At 42.2% G+C, this 12,702-nt stretch overlaps 1 non-coding gene across 1 annotated transcript; it reads left to right on the forward strand.

Moving 5' to 3' along the window:
• Positions 1 to 289: 289 nt before the first annotated feature.
• LOC141635224 (small nucleolar RNA R71) lies at positions 290 to 397 on the forward strand. Its single transcript, XR_012539925.1, has one exon. It is a non-coding gene; the product is annotated as a small nucleolar RNA R71 (small nucleolar RNA).
• The last annotated feature ends 12,305 nt before the right edge of the window (positions 398 to 12,702 follow it).

Consider the following 12,702-nt stretch of genomic DNA (forward strand, 5'->3'; position numbering starts at 1 on the left):
CACTTGTTCATGAGATTGGGATGAGCTTGCTCCTCGGTTATCCATTTGTTGTTTGAGAAGAGCCACTTGAGCTTTCAAAAGAGATATAGTTGTATCCTCTTCCTTGTCTTTCAATGGGGTGTTACAAGAGTTGACGTATTGGGAATCATGCACCGCCATGGATTCAATGGTAGAATGAGCAAGTTCCGTATCAATTTGGTCAAACCTCCCGTTGTTAGCAATTTCTAGAACTTGACGAGACTCGGCACAACAACCATTATAAAATGTAATGGCAAGGAACCATGGATCTAAACCATGATGAGGGCACTCTCTTTGCAACTCCTTATACCTTTCCCATGCTTCAAACAAACTTTCATGACCATTTTGACGGAATCCCATGATTTGGCTTCTCAATTGTTGGGTCTTCTCCGGGGGAAAATACTTTTGATAAAATGCAAGAGCCAATGAATCCCAATCGGTAATTTCCATTGTCTCTCTATCAAGGCTATTAATCCACAACTTGGCTTTGTCTCTCAAAGAAAAAGGGAAAAGTATCTCCCTAATTTGAGCTTGTGTAACCCCCGGTTGCCTAATCATCGAGCAATAGTCGCAAAAATTTTGAACATGTAAATTAGGATCTTCCATTGGACTCCCACCAAATTGCTTCCTCTCAACAAGGCTAATGAAAGCCGGCTTGATTTCAAAATATGCCGCACCAATTTGGGTAGTAACAATGCCCCTAGGAAGCATTGTCGCGGTAGGCTTGGAGTGATCGGATAAACGAACCATCTTCTTGAATGGTGGTGTTGAACTAGAATCCCCCTCTTCCTCAATAATTTGAATATCTTCTTCGTAAGATCTCATCACACTTTCAAGTCCTTCAATAGATGTAGCTTCAGAAATCTCCTTAAAGAAGCGTAGTCGTCTATGCAAAGTTCTTTCGGGCTCGGGATCGATTGGAAGTAATTCACCAATCCGAGAGGACCTGGGCATAAGACAACAACCTAGAGGAGATCGTGAGTAACGGTCTTAAGGAACAAGTGCTCCTTAAGACAAAGAAAAAAAAGATAGAAATCAACTAATCACTAAGCAAACAAAACCGTGCTCCCCGGCAACGGAACCAAAATTTGGTAGGCTTATCGCGTACCTAACAAAGATAAAATACCCTAGGCATAGCTAATAACAAATGAATGTAGTTAGGGAAGTAGGGGTCGATCTTAGGGAGACGGTGGACGCAATATGACAAGCTATGAGTAGAATTCTATCAAAGTCGGTCACGATTTGGTTTGGTTTTATTTGATTAAAGTAAAAGCAATGATGAAAAATAAGTTGTAAACAATTATGAATAAGGATCTAGGGGTAATGGGGTCCCACATGTAGATTAGCATAAATCTATGTCAAATCAGACGAACATAAAATCAAATGTTGTTTAGGTTATTAGCAATTTCCTCTCGGTCTATTACCCAACCATAGAACGATTACTAACGAGCTCTCGCACAAATTAGATCGAACTATTAAAACATACTTTGCCTAATTCAATTCCAGACTTTCGCTCTTAGGAAATGAATAACAAATTATTCAACGATTATGGCCAACAATCAAAGATTAACAATATGAAAAAAGCATGTATTATAAGCAACAATTTGATAATATAATTCTCTAATTCAACATGTGTAAATGGCTAATCAAACATGGCTTCCCCTCCCCTAGATTCAGAAACTACTCACACATAATTATGAGTAGACTAACAACAATAAGATGAATAAATATGAACATGGTAACAATATAAAATTTGGTCAAATAATAGCATAAACAATATTAAAATATAATAAAGGTAATTAATGTAAATAATGAGAGAATGGATAGAATTTAATATGGAACTAATTATTTTATTATTTGATGTCTATGTCTCTATTTTTTTGTACTTCTCAAAAGCAAATCACCCCCATTATATATGCGATCATTTGAGCTTTCAAATTTAATTATACATGTACGTTTAGAACAAATAATTAATATAAATACATTACATAGAAAATTATTCCTACGGTTTTGTGCTTTTAGTGCATGAAGTTTCTTCACATAAAGAATGTTTCATGAATTAAAGAATTAATTTGAGATGTTTCATGTTGTAATTATCAGAATAACTCTTCACCCATGTAAATGTTGCATGCGTTTTGCTCGTAAAAATCCTTCAATGTAACATCATCAAATTGAATGCTTCAAGACTTGATGTTCAATGCACTAACTTCTACGAATATGCTTCTTTATTTTATCATTTGAAAAATGATGGTCTTGTCAACATTATTCAATAGTTGGCTTTCATTTTATTTTGGCCCCATTCGTTTTTATTTTGTGGACTTGGAGATTTTGAGTCTGAGCTTGAAGTCCTTAATTGTTTTGCCATTTTTTATTCATCGCCTCGCTTAGCTGTTTAGCTAATATCAGCATCAAAATAGCTCCTTCCTACAAATAATTATATAATTGCAGTAAAATGTTATAGGATGGAATTTATTATTAAAATACACTATAATGCTTAAAATCAATGTAAAATTATGGAAAATAAGTATATAAAATATAGTAAATTATATGCTTGGGGTTGCAAGAATCTTCCCAAAATGATCTTCGATGGCCAAGACTCGTCTCAAGTAGCCTCATGATTCTCGGTGAATGCCAAAATGATAGGAAAAATCCGACAATTGCTTCATTTTCTAAAAAAACACAATAATGCATGCAAAACACCTAGAACACGGTATTAGCTCATAAAATCATTTTATAAAGTGCAATTGTCATGTAAAATCGAGCTAAAAGAGGGGTGAAAATAATATAAAAATACGACACATGAGGTTCATTAGTTTTAGGTGCCGGAATCGTCGGCTCTGATACCACTTTGTAACACCCCCTCATACCAAGGTACCTTACAAAGGACTATTCTAGCATGAAAGGTTGTTACCATCTAGGTTGCCCGAGGTTAGTATATATCAAAAGCAACAGTCCAAACACATTTATTAAAGTACGAGAGTTATAAAGGTTACATTGTCTCAAAATCCAACATAAGTAATATCCAAAAACTAACAGCTGACAAACGACCGCTAAGACTCTTGACTGTGATAACTAATCCTGCGTGGTGACTCTCCCATGACTTCCCCAAGCTCATCAAGTGCATCACCTGTCACAATCTGCTCACCATCTCCGAATGGATCATCACAGATTTTACAAAACAACAACGGGGTCAGTTCTGCATAATTAAAATAAGACAAGTGCATAAAGTAACCAGCTGATCATCCTCCGTCCCCGGTCTCCCGATATCACACAGTAACCGACTACACACCGAGGTGTGTAGCCCTGCCAGACTACCTATCACAACAGGTAGCCCACGCCGCCAGTGGGGGACCGCAGCCAATCCCCACCAAAATTCCGCTCATCAACGAGCGATAACCCTGTCCCTTAATGTGCACATCCCCTCCCGTGACGGGTTCCACGGAGGGCGAACTAGGGCGTGAAGCCACTCCCGCAAGTGACTCCACCACAACCATCACAACATCATCACAACCACCACACCACCACCACACCAAAACTCTGATGATCAACAGACAACAATCATACACAGTACAATCACAACATCTCATATTAATTAAACACAACTGAGTAGGGAAACCCTACCTTTTCGCAATCCGATATGCTGCAATCAATCATACAATATGCATAACAAATACCACATCGTCACCTACAACAATGATAATCAACAATCAACACACATATGATGACCAAACCCTAAACCCCCAAATTAACCCAAACTAGGGTTTGTTAACTTATAAGAACGACACTAGATCAATAAGGATAAGACACTTACTACGGCGATTGACACGGAATAAGATGCTAGAACCCGCAATCGACGAACTTTGCCTTGGAATTGATGAAGATGATTAGAGGAGAATGAAACGTAGTTTATGTTTTGGAAGAAAATGGGTTTAGAAACTGACGAACGATTATATATAATCTCTAATCATTTTAATCAAAACCACAGAAATAACACCCGTCTGACCGGATACTCGGTCGAGTATAGAGTATACTCGGCCGAGTACCCTTCACTCAATCGAGTATTCCACATACTCGGCCGAGTGTTCCTGGGCATTAGCCAAACCCGGATACACGACACACTTTACTCGACCGAGTGGCCATACTCGGATGAGTAACAACTTAGGAAAACCGTAGTATTACACCTTAAGTAATAGTAATACGCCAAATACATATAAGTTTAAAATGCTGAAAATTCAAATACTAGGCTAGGATTCTAAAAACCCCGCCATTTATTACAACTCATAATAATAAATAATACTATAAAAATGACTAAGGCTACTCTTCCATTTTTCCCTTGCCTTTGTCACCCTTGTCACATTTCTTGTCTCGACCACGAGCGGGACGCTCTTGCGTTATTTCTGACCTAATCACTAACGGTCGCTCTCGCGTTCTAGCTTTCCCATTTCGATCCACCACTATCTTCTCAGCAGGAGCATTCTTTAGTTTCTTCGACGAACGGACGACCCGATATCCGGCCTCTTCTTCCTCCTCAGTTAAGTACTTTTGGTTCTCCTTCCCCACTTCGTGGATCTTATAGTCTACGGGCTCGTGCTTCCTCAGCTTTTCACGCTCCTCGAGGGTGCTAGCTTTCCTCCACTACAGATATGAGTCAGATACCCATAACGAGCCAACCGGAACGGGTATGAACAACATATTCCTTTGAGCCCAACGAATAGCCCACTGTCGAAAAGACTCTGAAGTAGGCGCCAAGGCAGTTTGAGGGACGGTAGTCTAGCTTCGGGATTTTCTGTCTTAGGCCCACTTGTCTCATCAATCTCTCCGAAAAAGTATGAACCATGAATTCCAAGCCAGGAATGGGAATCAACCGTGTCGGATCCAAGGACGATATTCCAGTCACCGAACTAAGATGCCACCAAGGAACTATCCACCTGATCTGGGGCCCACCTTCACTCTTCAATTTATTCTCCCAATAATCGCATACTCGAGTGAAGTCCACCATGTATAGCCTCGTTCTTATCGCAATTGATCGGGAGCGATATCCGGTCACATCAACTGGGGGCTCGATTAACCGCAGTCTTTCCATCAGCCAGATCTGCAAAAAGGGGACAGGAGCCAGTATCAAAATCGGTAAAAAAAAAACGAAAATATAAAATGGTCGGACAAGAAAACGGGTTCTTACCTGTAAACAAATAGGACTCCCAAGATAAGGATGCTCGCGGCTCGCCTTCCTGTTGTCCAATCCTAGAATGGTCTCCCCTAGAACTAAGCATGCTGGGCTCCTGCGCAGTTCCATTTGCTCCACTATGCCTAAAAATCGAGGGTCACCCCTCATCTCTTTATCCACATGCCTTGCAGGACATAACAATGAAGAAGGTAAAATCCAAAAGCTTTGCGCCTCGCCACATGAGAGATAGTAGGGTCCTCCCTATTTATAAATCGATCGATAAATTCAAACATACGGACACCTTTTGTAGTCGCAAGACGGTCTACCTCAGCCTTGGTCAATCCAAGAAAATCCTAAAATTTATTTTTATAGCCTTGAGAGCTAGGGGGTATAGCCGGAACATTTTCTGCATCCCATCCTCCAACTGCAGCAATTTCTTCAGGAAAGGGATAAATTTCGCCTCCCGGAAAGGCAAATACATGGAAATTCGGATCCCAATATTCAAGACAAGCATCCAAAAAGGGCCTAATTACCTTCACCGGCTTCAAACTTATGATTTATCCTAAGTTAAAAGCACCCGTTTCCTGATTCTTCATATTCGTAAATTCATTCGTACACTCCTTAATGCAATTTTCAAAGTCATCCATATTTTTGTTGGAAAAATTTGAGAGGATATATAAGGTTTTATGTAAGAGACGAAGTCGAGGAAGGGAGAATTGTGAGAATAGAAGCTCAACCGAGGTCTCTATTTATACTATTCGACGTTTCCTAATTTCTGTCGAGAACAAACTAGCTGGAGAGAAGACGCAGCAGTTGCTGCGCCTCTTCGAAGGATCGCACCTCTTGCTGCGCCTCTTCCCCAGGCTCTTTTCCTCGTTTGACAGCCTATAGGGACTTAATTCGGTAATTTCGATTAATTACCAAGTTTAAGTTTCCTAATCTTTTACGGGTTCGCTTTTCGAGGCAAAATCGACATTTTTGCCAAATACGCACACTTACTCGATCTTATTTTCTTTTTTTTTTTTCGGGGAATCATTTCACTCCCTCTTCTCAAAAATGTTTCTGATACACTTAGACATTTCTTTTAAATTCTTTTTTTAGGGGGTAGCCCTCCCTACCGTCCGGTCGCGTCATTTTGTCCATTTTCGGGCACTTTTTTTTTCATTTTCGTCATCTTGTCCATTTTCGGGCACTTTTTTATTTTCTTTTCTTTTTCGCGCTTATTTGGGCTATTTTAATTTTCTACGTGAATTCTTTTTGCTTGTGATTTCCTACGTGAATTTCGGCAACATGACTACGCAAACCGTCACATGCCAAACCTGTTTTTTTCAAAGCTCACCTGCAGATACAACACACACCCAGCAGCAAAGGCACGCAGGTCGCCATATATACAACCAAAATACAAAAATATACATCAAAATACGGGCTCCTGCCCAATATCATATCCAAAATGTACAAATTTACAAACAGTCAGTAAACTAGTCCTGACGACCCCTCAACTCAGCCAGAAGTGGCCTCAAGGGCAGCGATCTCAGCATCTCTGGCCTCAAGCTCTCTCATCAAATGGGCCATCTCCTCCAGGGACTGCGCCAGCTCACGCTCTAGCTCATGCTCCACTACACAGAAAAATGAGTGATACTTCACTTTACTTCACTTCACAAAAATTGGAGATAACAGAAATAAAAATGGGTATAAAAGGTTCATACCCGATGCCCCGAGCCACCTATGAGGGCCTTAATGGTTGTAGCTCGCAGCCGGTTAGCCATCCTCCACAGCTTCACATGCCTGGACGTTGCCACCTTCTTTCAAATACGGAGAAGGTTCAAGCAAATACATTCCTATGTAATAAAGCATAAAATAAAAAAGACAGCCAAAGCTGGGGGCTTACCCTCCTCACGACATGCTGCAACTCATCTAATCCAGCGTTAATCACCGCCTCGTTGAAATCCCAGATCTCCGAGATCACCATAATGCGCCCCGAGTCAGTGTACTCCAACGTCTCTGGAAAAGCTGGGGGCTCGACGCCCGCCACCTCGATCTCCTACAAAACTAAAATGGTTCATTATTTTGCTCATCATTCATCATCTATCAAATTTATCAAAGACAAGTAAACGGTAGTATCCCTACCACGATCGGCCAGTACTCTAGCCTCCGGCGAACAAACTCAACGTACTCCTCACCAGGGAGAAGGAGAGTGTCACCGCTCGCACCAGGCAGGTCAGCTGTCCTCTCAGCCTCTGAAGGCTCCCTAAACATCGTCCGTGGAGGGTCGATGGGAACCGTAAAAGTGTCAGGGGAGCACTGCCAAGTCAAACGCTCACCCAGGTACCACACAGGCCCCATGGGTGTCGGTAACAGCAACCTACTCGAACTCCGGGGACGGAGAACCTCATTCACGAAGGCTGGAGCCCCAGAGTAGCTCTCCCAAGGCTGGGACACCCACTGAAGCAAGAACACGAGGGGTCACTTATGATCGTCTCTAAATAAAGGAAAGAAAAAATGAAGATCAAAGACACTTACACTGTCTAAACTCAGGGCATTCACGCCCCTCCGACAAACATCGTAAGAAGACCGCTGGCTCTTCTAACGACAAACTATCCAGTCCCTCACGACGGAATACGCTCTCGGTACATACGCCGCCCTCGTGGGCACAAAACCAGGGAAATAAGAGTACACCCACGCCTGCAGGCAAAATAATAATGATTACAAATCATTCTCTACAACAATGATCTTTCATATTTTCCAAAAATGATCTTTCATATTTTCATGAAAGGTTCATACCTCCAAGAGAAGTCTAGGACCAATAGTGGCAGGAGAAGTCCCCTTCTCCATTAGCTACGGATGAACCATGGCCCTCATGTCGCGTGTGAGGACCGAAAAGCTAGGAGTAACCAAGTCCCAGCACCTAGGCTACTCAAGTCAGAAAGAAATGGAAGAAGCTTTGTCGATAGACTCTCCCCTTGTCTCCGAGGTAAATCGAAGACAAGAACCACCACAAGCAGAAACGGGCCCTCTACTCAGCCGTACAAGGTGGTGGAGGCACCATGCGTCCGTCCATCCTCACACTCGCCGGAACCCTGCCGCCGAAGTAGTCCCTCACGTAGATACTCGGCACCAAACCAGGGACCTGGGCCACACCCGTAGCCAGGTTCCAGCCAATCAGACTCCTTGCCTCGGCCGAGTCTACCCTCATGGCCGTCAACGGCCATACCAATGGCAGACCCGAGATTATGTCGTAGTCCTCCAAGGTGACACCGATCTCTCCAAAAGGCATATGGAAAGTCGAGGTCATGTCCCAGAACAGATCAAGAAAGGCTCGAATCAGGCTGAGATTAGCCCGAATCTTCCTCTCCTTGATTTCCCTCCAGCCTCGTACCAAGACACCAAAGGCTCCCCGCTCGATGATAGCCTTCTCCTCCTCCGACAGCTTCCCGAAGGCATCCATCATCGTCGTGTAACCAGAAAAGGACCTCATGTTCCCAGCCTCTTGCGTCAATTCAAAAGAAAGCTTTCTTAAGCATAGAAATGTGCAAGAAGTAAATGAATAAAGGAATAACAGGCTTAAGGCTTACCATGCTCCTCGCCGTCCTGTATGACAGGTTGCTTTCCGCCACCCAAATGAGAAGTATACCATCCCATTTCTCATCCCACTCAGGCGCTCCTGCGAGCTGACGACCGCCTCGTCCTATATTGGCCCTCCGCACGGCCTCCTCCTCTATATCCTCCTCCATCTCCTGGGTCACTCTTAGAGCGGTATAAGGGTCAACGTAAGTGTCCATGGGGTCTCTCCCTAACGTAGAAGGAATATCCTCTGCAAATTGAAGTAAACGAAGCAATGCCAAGCATTTTCAAACGTTTTTCAAGCCTCTAAAAACGGTATTTCTAGCCATCTTTGGCCCTGATTTTCCAACTCCGGCCACACATGTGATAGGATAAGCCAAGTCGAGTCTAAGTTCAAGCCTAGTTGCGGGTTTGAGTCAGAAATTCGGCAACATTTTGCTACAATAGCAATTATGCCACACAAACGTGTCCCAGAGAAGCTGTCACAAATTGAAAATCCGGTATGATAGCAAGTTTACCCATTACTCAAAGGTTCCAAAACATCAAGTTTCATCGAAAATAGGATAGTATATGGCCATTTTCGAAGGGTTTTACGGTTTACCAAGAAACCGTCACATTTCGCGCTCAAATCCTTAATACTTGACGAAAATTCGAAAGGGATACATGGTTGTGTTCCTAACATGATCAATTACTCATTTCTAATGTCAATTTCATGAGACTAATTCATTTGGGACGAAATCCCCAAATTTTCGAATAAATGGGTATATAAACCCTAATTTTCGACCTCTAATCAAAGCCCAAATGCAAAATAAAGCAAGTACATGACACATACCTCGATTAGTCATCGTTTATGGCAAGTTTTGATCAAGTTTTGACGGAATTTGGTTGGGATTTAGTTGAGAAATGAAATAGTTTTGTGTTTTGAAATGAAAACAAAACACGGCTTAAGTCGGGTTTTTGTCCAGACAGGGGTGAACTTGGGAGAAAACACAGCACTTGTTGCGCCTCTTCCAAAGGTTGCAGCTTTTGCTACGCCTTTTCCTCAGCGAGTTTCCTCAAAATTTTGTTAAATTTCGTTATTCGTGGGCCCAGGCTTCATGCGCCTCTTCCTCAATATAGGGCTCCATTTTGGGTGTTCTCTTCGTCCAAATCGACATTTTCTCTTCAGCAGACTGCAGACAACCAGGACATTTTGTTCCCTGCGAGAATTCATGATCACTAAATACAATTCATGGGTTTCTCCTCTTTATCAGAATTTCGCTTACGACGACCTGGGCGGATTATCTCCTCAACTGTGCCAAGGGCGCGCCGTTGTCGATCAAACACTTTTTATCAGCGATGCCAAGGGCGCGTTGTTGTTAATCTATTATTTTTTCCTCAGCAGTGCCGAAGGCCTGCCATTGTCGACTCAACATATGATTCTTCCCCACGGAGTTTGAGATAAAATTATCCGGAGAGCATGAGTGCCTTCGAATCCTTCACCCAAGAGTGTCTCAGGTATAATTTCTTCTTAAGGCTGGCGAGCTTCCTTACGTAGTCTAATGGACTTTAACCGACCCTCCCCGATAGCCGACAGACTCTAAAATGTTACCGACAACAGGTCCATGGTTCAGACCCCTTGAGCCGCCTCGCGTCGCCATACTCGTCAGGTTGTAATCTTCGATTGACCTGATGGCTATACTTTGACTTTTGCCTTGTCCAAGCCTCAGTCAAAGTGGGGGCTCTATAAATACCTCATTTCTCACCTCCCGCCAACCACCCAGTGATGATTGGGTCGCATGTTTGGTACGCGGAACGATTTATGACCATTTGTAAGTTCATCGTCAAGTGATAGCTCAAACACCCGAGTCAACCCCTTGGTCGTCATCTACGCGCCGATACAGTCGTTTTGACAGTAATTAGAGTTTATTTGGAGTCCGGGTCAAAAACCGCTTCATTTTCTAAAAACCGTTTAAATGTCGAGTTGGAATATTCCGGAATGTTCTACAATTCTCTGGATACTTATTCCTAAAATTAAAATATATATTTGAAGTAAATATCTTCCGTATATTATGTTTTATGGAATAAGGAAGTGTAAATCTACCAAAATTCCATAATAAAACGCGAAATTCTTTCTTGTTGAGGAGGAAACCTCTGGGGAAATGACGCAGCGGGTGCTGCGCCTCAGTGGCTGCCACGCCTCTTCTCCAGCCCTCTTTTCGCATTTTTCAGAATATTTCCGTGATTTGTTTCCAAATACGTGTCATTCCTAAACTCTTCCATATGTTTAGTATAAATAGAGGCCTCCGGCCTCCATATTTGGCACGCGAGTGTTCCGCCCCTTCTCTTCTCTCTTTGCATTCTAGACCATGCTATTGCTTTTGACGCGTACGTGCGTGATCAATCGACCACGTAAGCTTAGATCATTACGAGTCCCAGTCAAGTTGCATAGACCGACCAATTTGACCAACTCCACGTTTAATCAACCTAATCAATCTACTAAATCCTCTAACGAGGGCACTTTCCACGCATATTCGAGTCGAGCAATCACTAAAACGATAACTTTAGTCAATCTCGTTTCGTCAAACATATAAGTCCGAGGGTGTAAATCCCATTTTTTTATTTGTACTTTATTTTATATCAGTTAATGTAGATCTATATCAAAGGCATGTTCGAAAACCGATTTAAAATCCATGTTTTAAAATCGTTTTTTATAAAACAGCAGAGGTCAGACGTCGAGAAGAAATGCAGCAGCAGCTGCGCCTCTTCGAAGGATCGCAGCTTTTCTGTGCCTCTTCCAGAGGCTGCTTGCTGCTCCTGCTCTTCTTCTTCCTCCACGACTTCCTGCAAGTTTCTCTTTTTCTTTTCTCTTTCAGTTTTTTTTCTTTGTTCTTTTTGTTGTTTTAGTATATAAATCATGTTTTTAACAAATCCTTTTTATTACAATGTTTAATTCGTCCTTAATCCTGAGTGATTCAATACTTGCGGGTTTCGCCGTTTTATTTTTTTGGTAGAATGTGAAAATTCCCATTAAGCTCATCAAAACAAGTACATGGTTACAATCATAATAGGACCTAATAAATTAAGGTCCTAACACATACACTACTAGCTCATTACATATCTAACATTAGGAAGCAAGCAGTCCTCTATCACTTAACCAAACTCGGCTTCTCATAGTAACCTGAGACTCCAAAGCATGCAATCTGAATTTAATCATACTCTGAAGTTGCAGAAGAATCCTTGCAGGACGTGGGATCATACTGTCATGCTTAGCAGTGTTCCTGCTCATCCAAATTAGGTACACCAAGCATGCAAAACTGGCCATTAAGACTTGTTTCTGCAGTAAGCTCTGAAAACGTTTGCGCAGAATGCATTCCAAGGTCTGAAAAGACCATGTCACACCCAGCCATTGCCTAACCAAACTCAAGCATTGGGCACTGAATTGACAATCAAAGAAAAGATGCTGTTGGGACTCCTGAGCATTCGCACAGAGGCAACAGACACCATCAGAAACTACCCAAAACTTCACTAATCTAACCTTAGTGAGAAGTCTATTCTGAGCATATAGCCAAGTAATAAAATTGACCTTAGGGAAACATACACGGTTCCAAACAAAGGGTATCCAGCTAGCCTTTTCTCTGGTACCCATTAAGCATTCATAGGTTTTCTGAGTGGAGTAAGGTGAGAGGAGCCAAACCTGATAGTCCAAACAAGTCTTCAGCTTGTCTTTCACTTTGCAAATTTGGCGCCAAACCCAGCTAGAGTTGATATTAGGAGAGTAAGTCCACCAATCCTATTGCTTAATGTATAAATGGTGAATCCATTTCACCCATAGACTGTCCTTCTTATTAGCAACCCACCAAGAGTATTTACCAATGCTTGCAATGTTCCAAACATGACTATTATTTATCCCCAAGCCTCCATTTAGTTTTGACTGACAGCACCTATCCCAGGAGACTGCAGGGACTCTGTGATACCCA

Source organism: Silene latifolia, chromosome Y (assembly GCF_048544455.1).
Source record: "Silene latifolia isolate original U9 population chromosome Y, ASM4854445v1, whole genome shotgun sequence".
NCBI classification, from domain to species: domain Eukaryota; kingdom Viridiplantae; phylum Streptophyta; class Magnoliopsida; order Caryophyllales; family Caryophyllaceae; genus Silene; species Silene latifolia.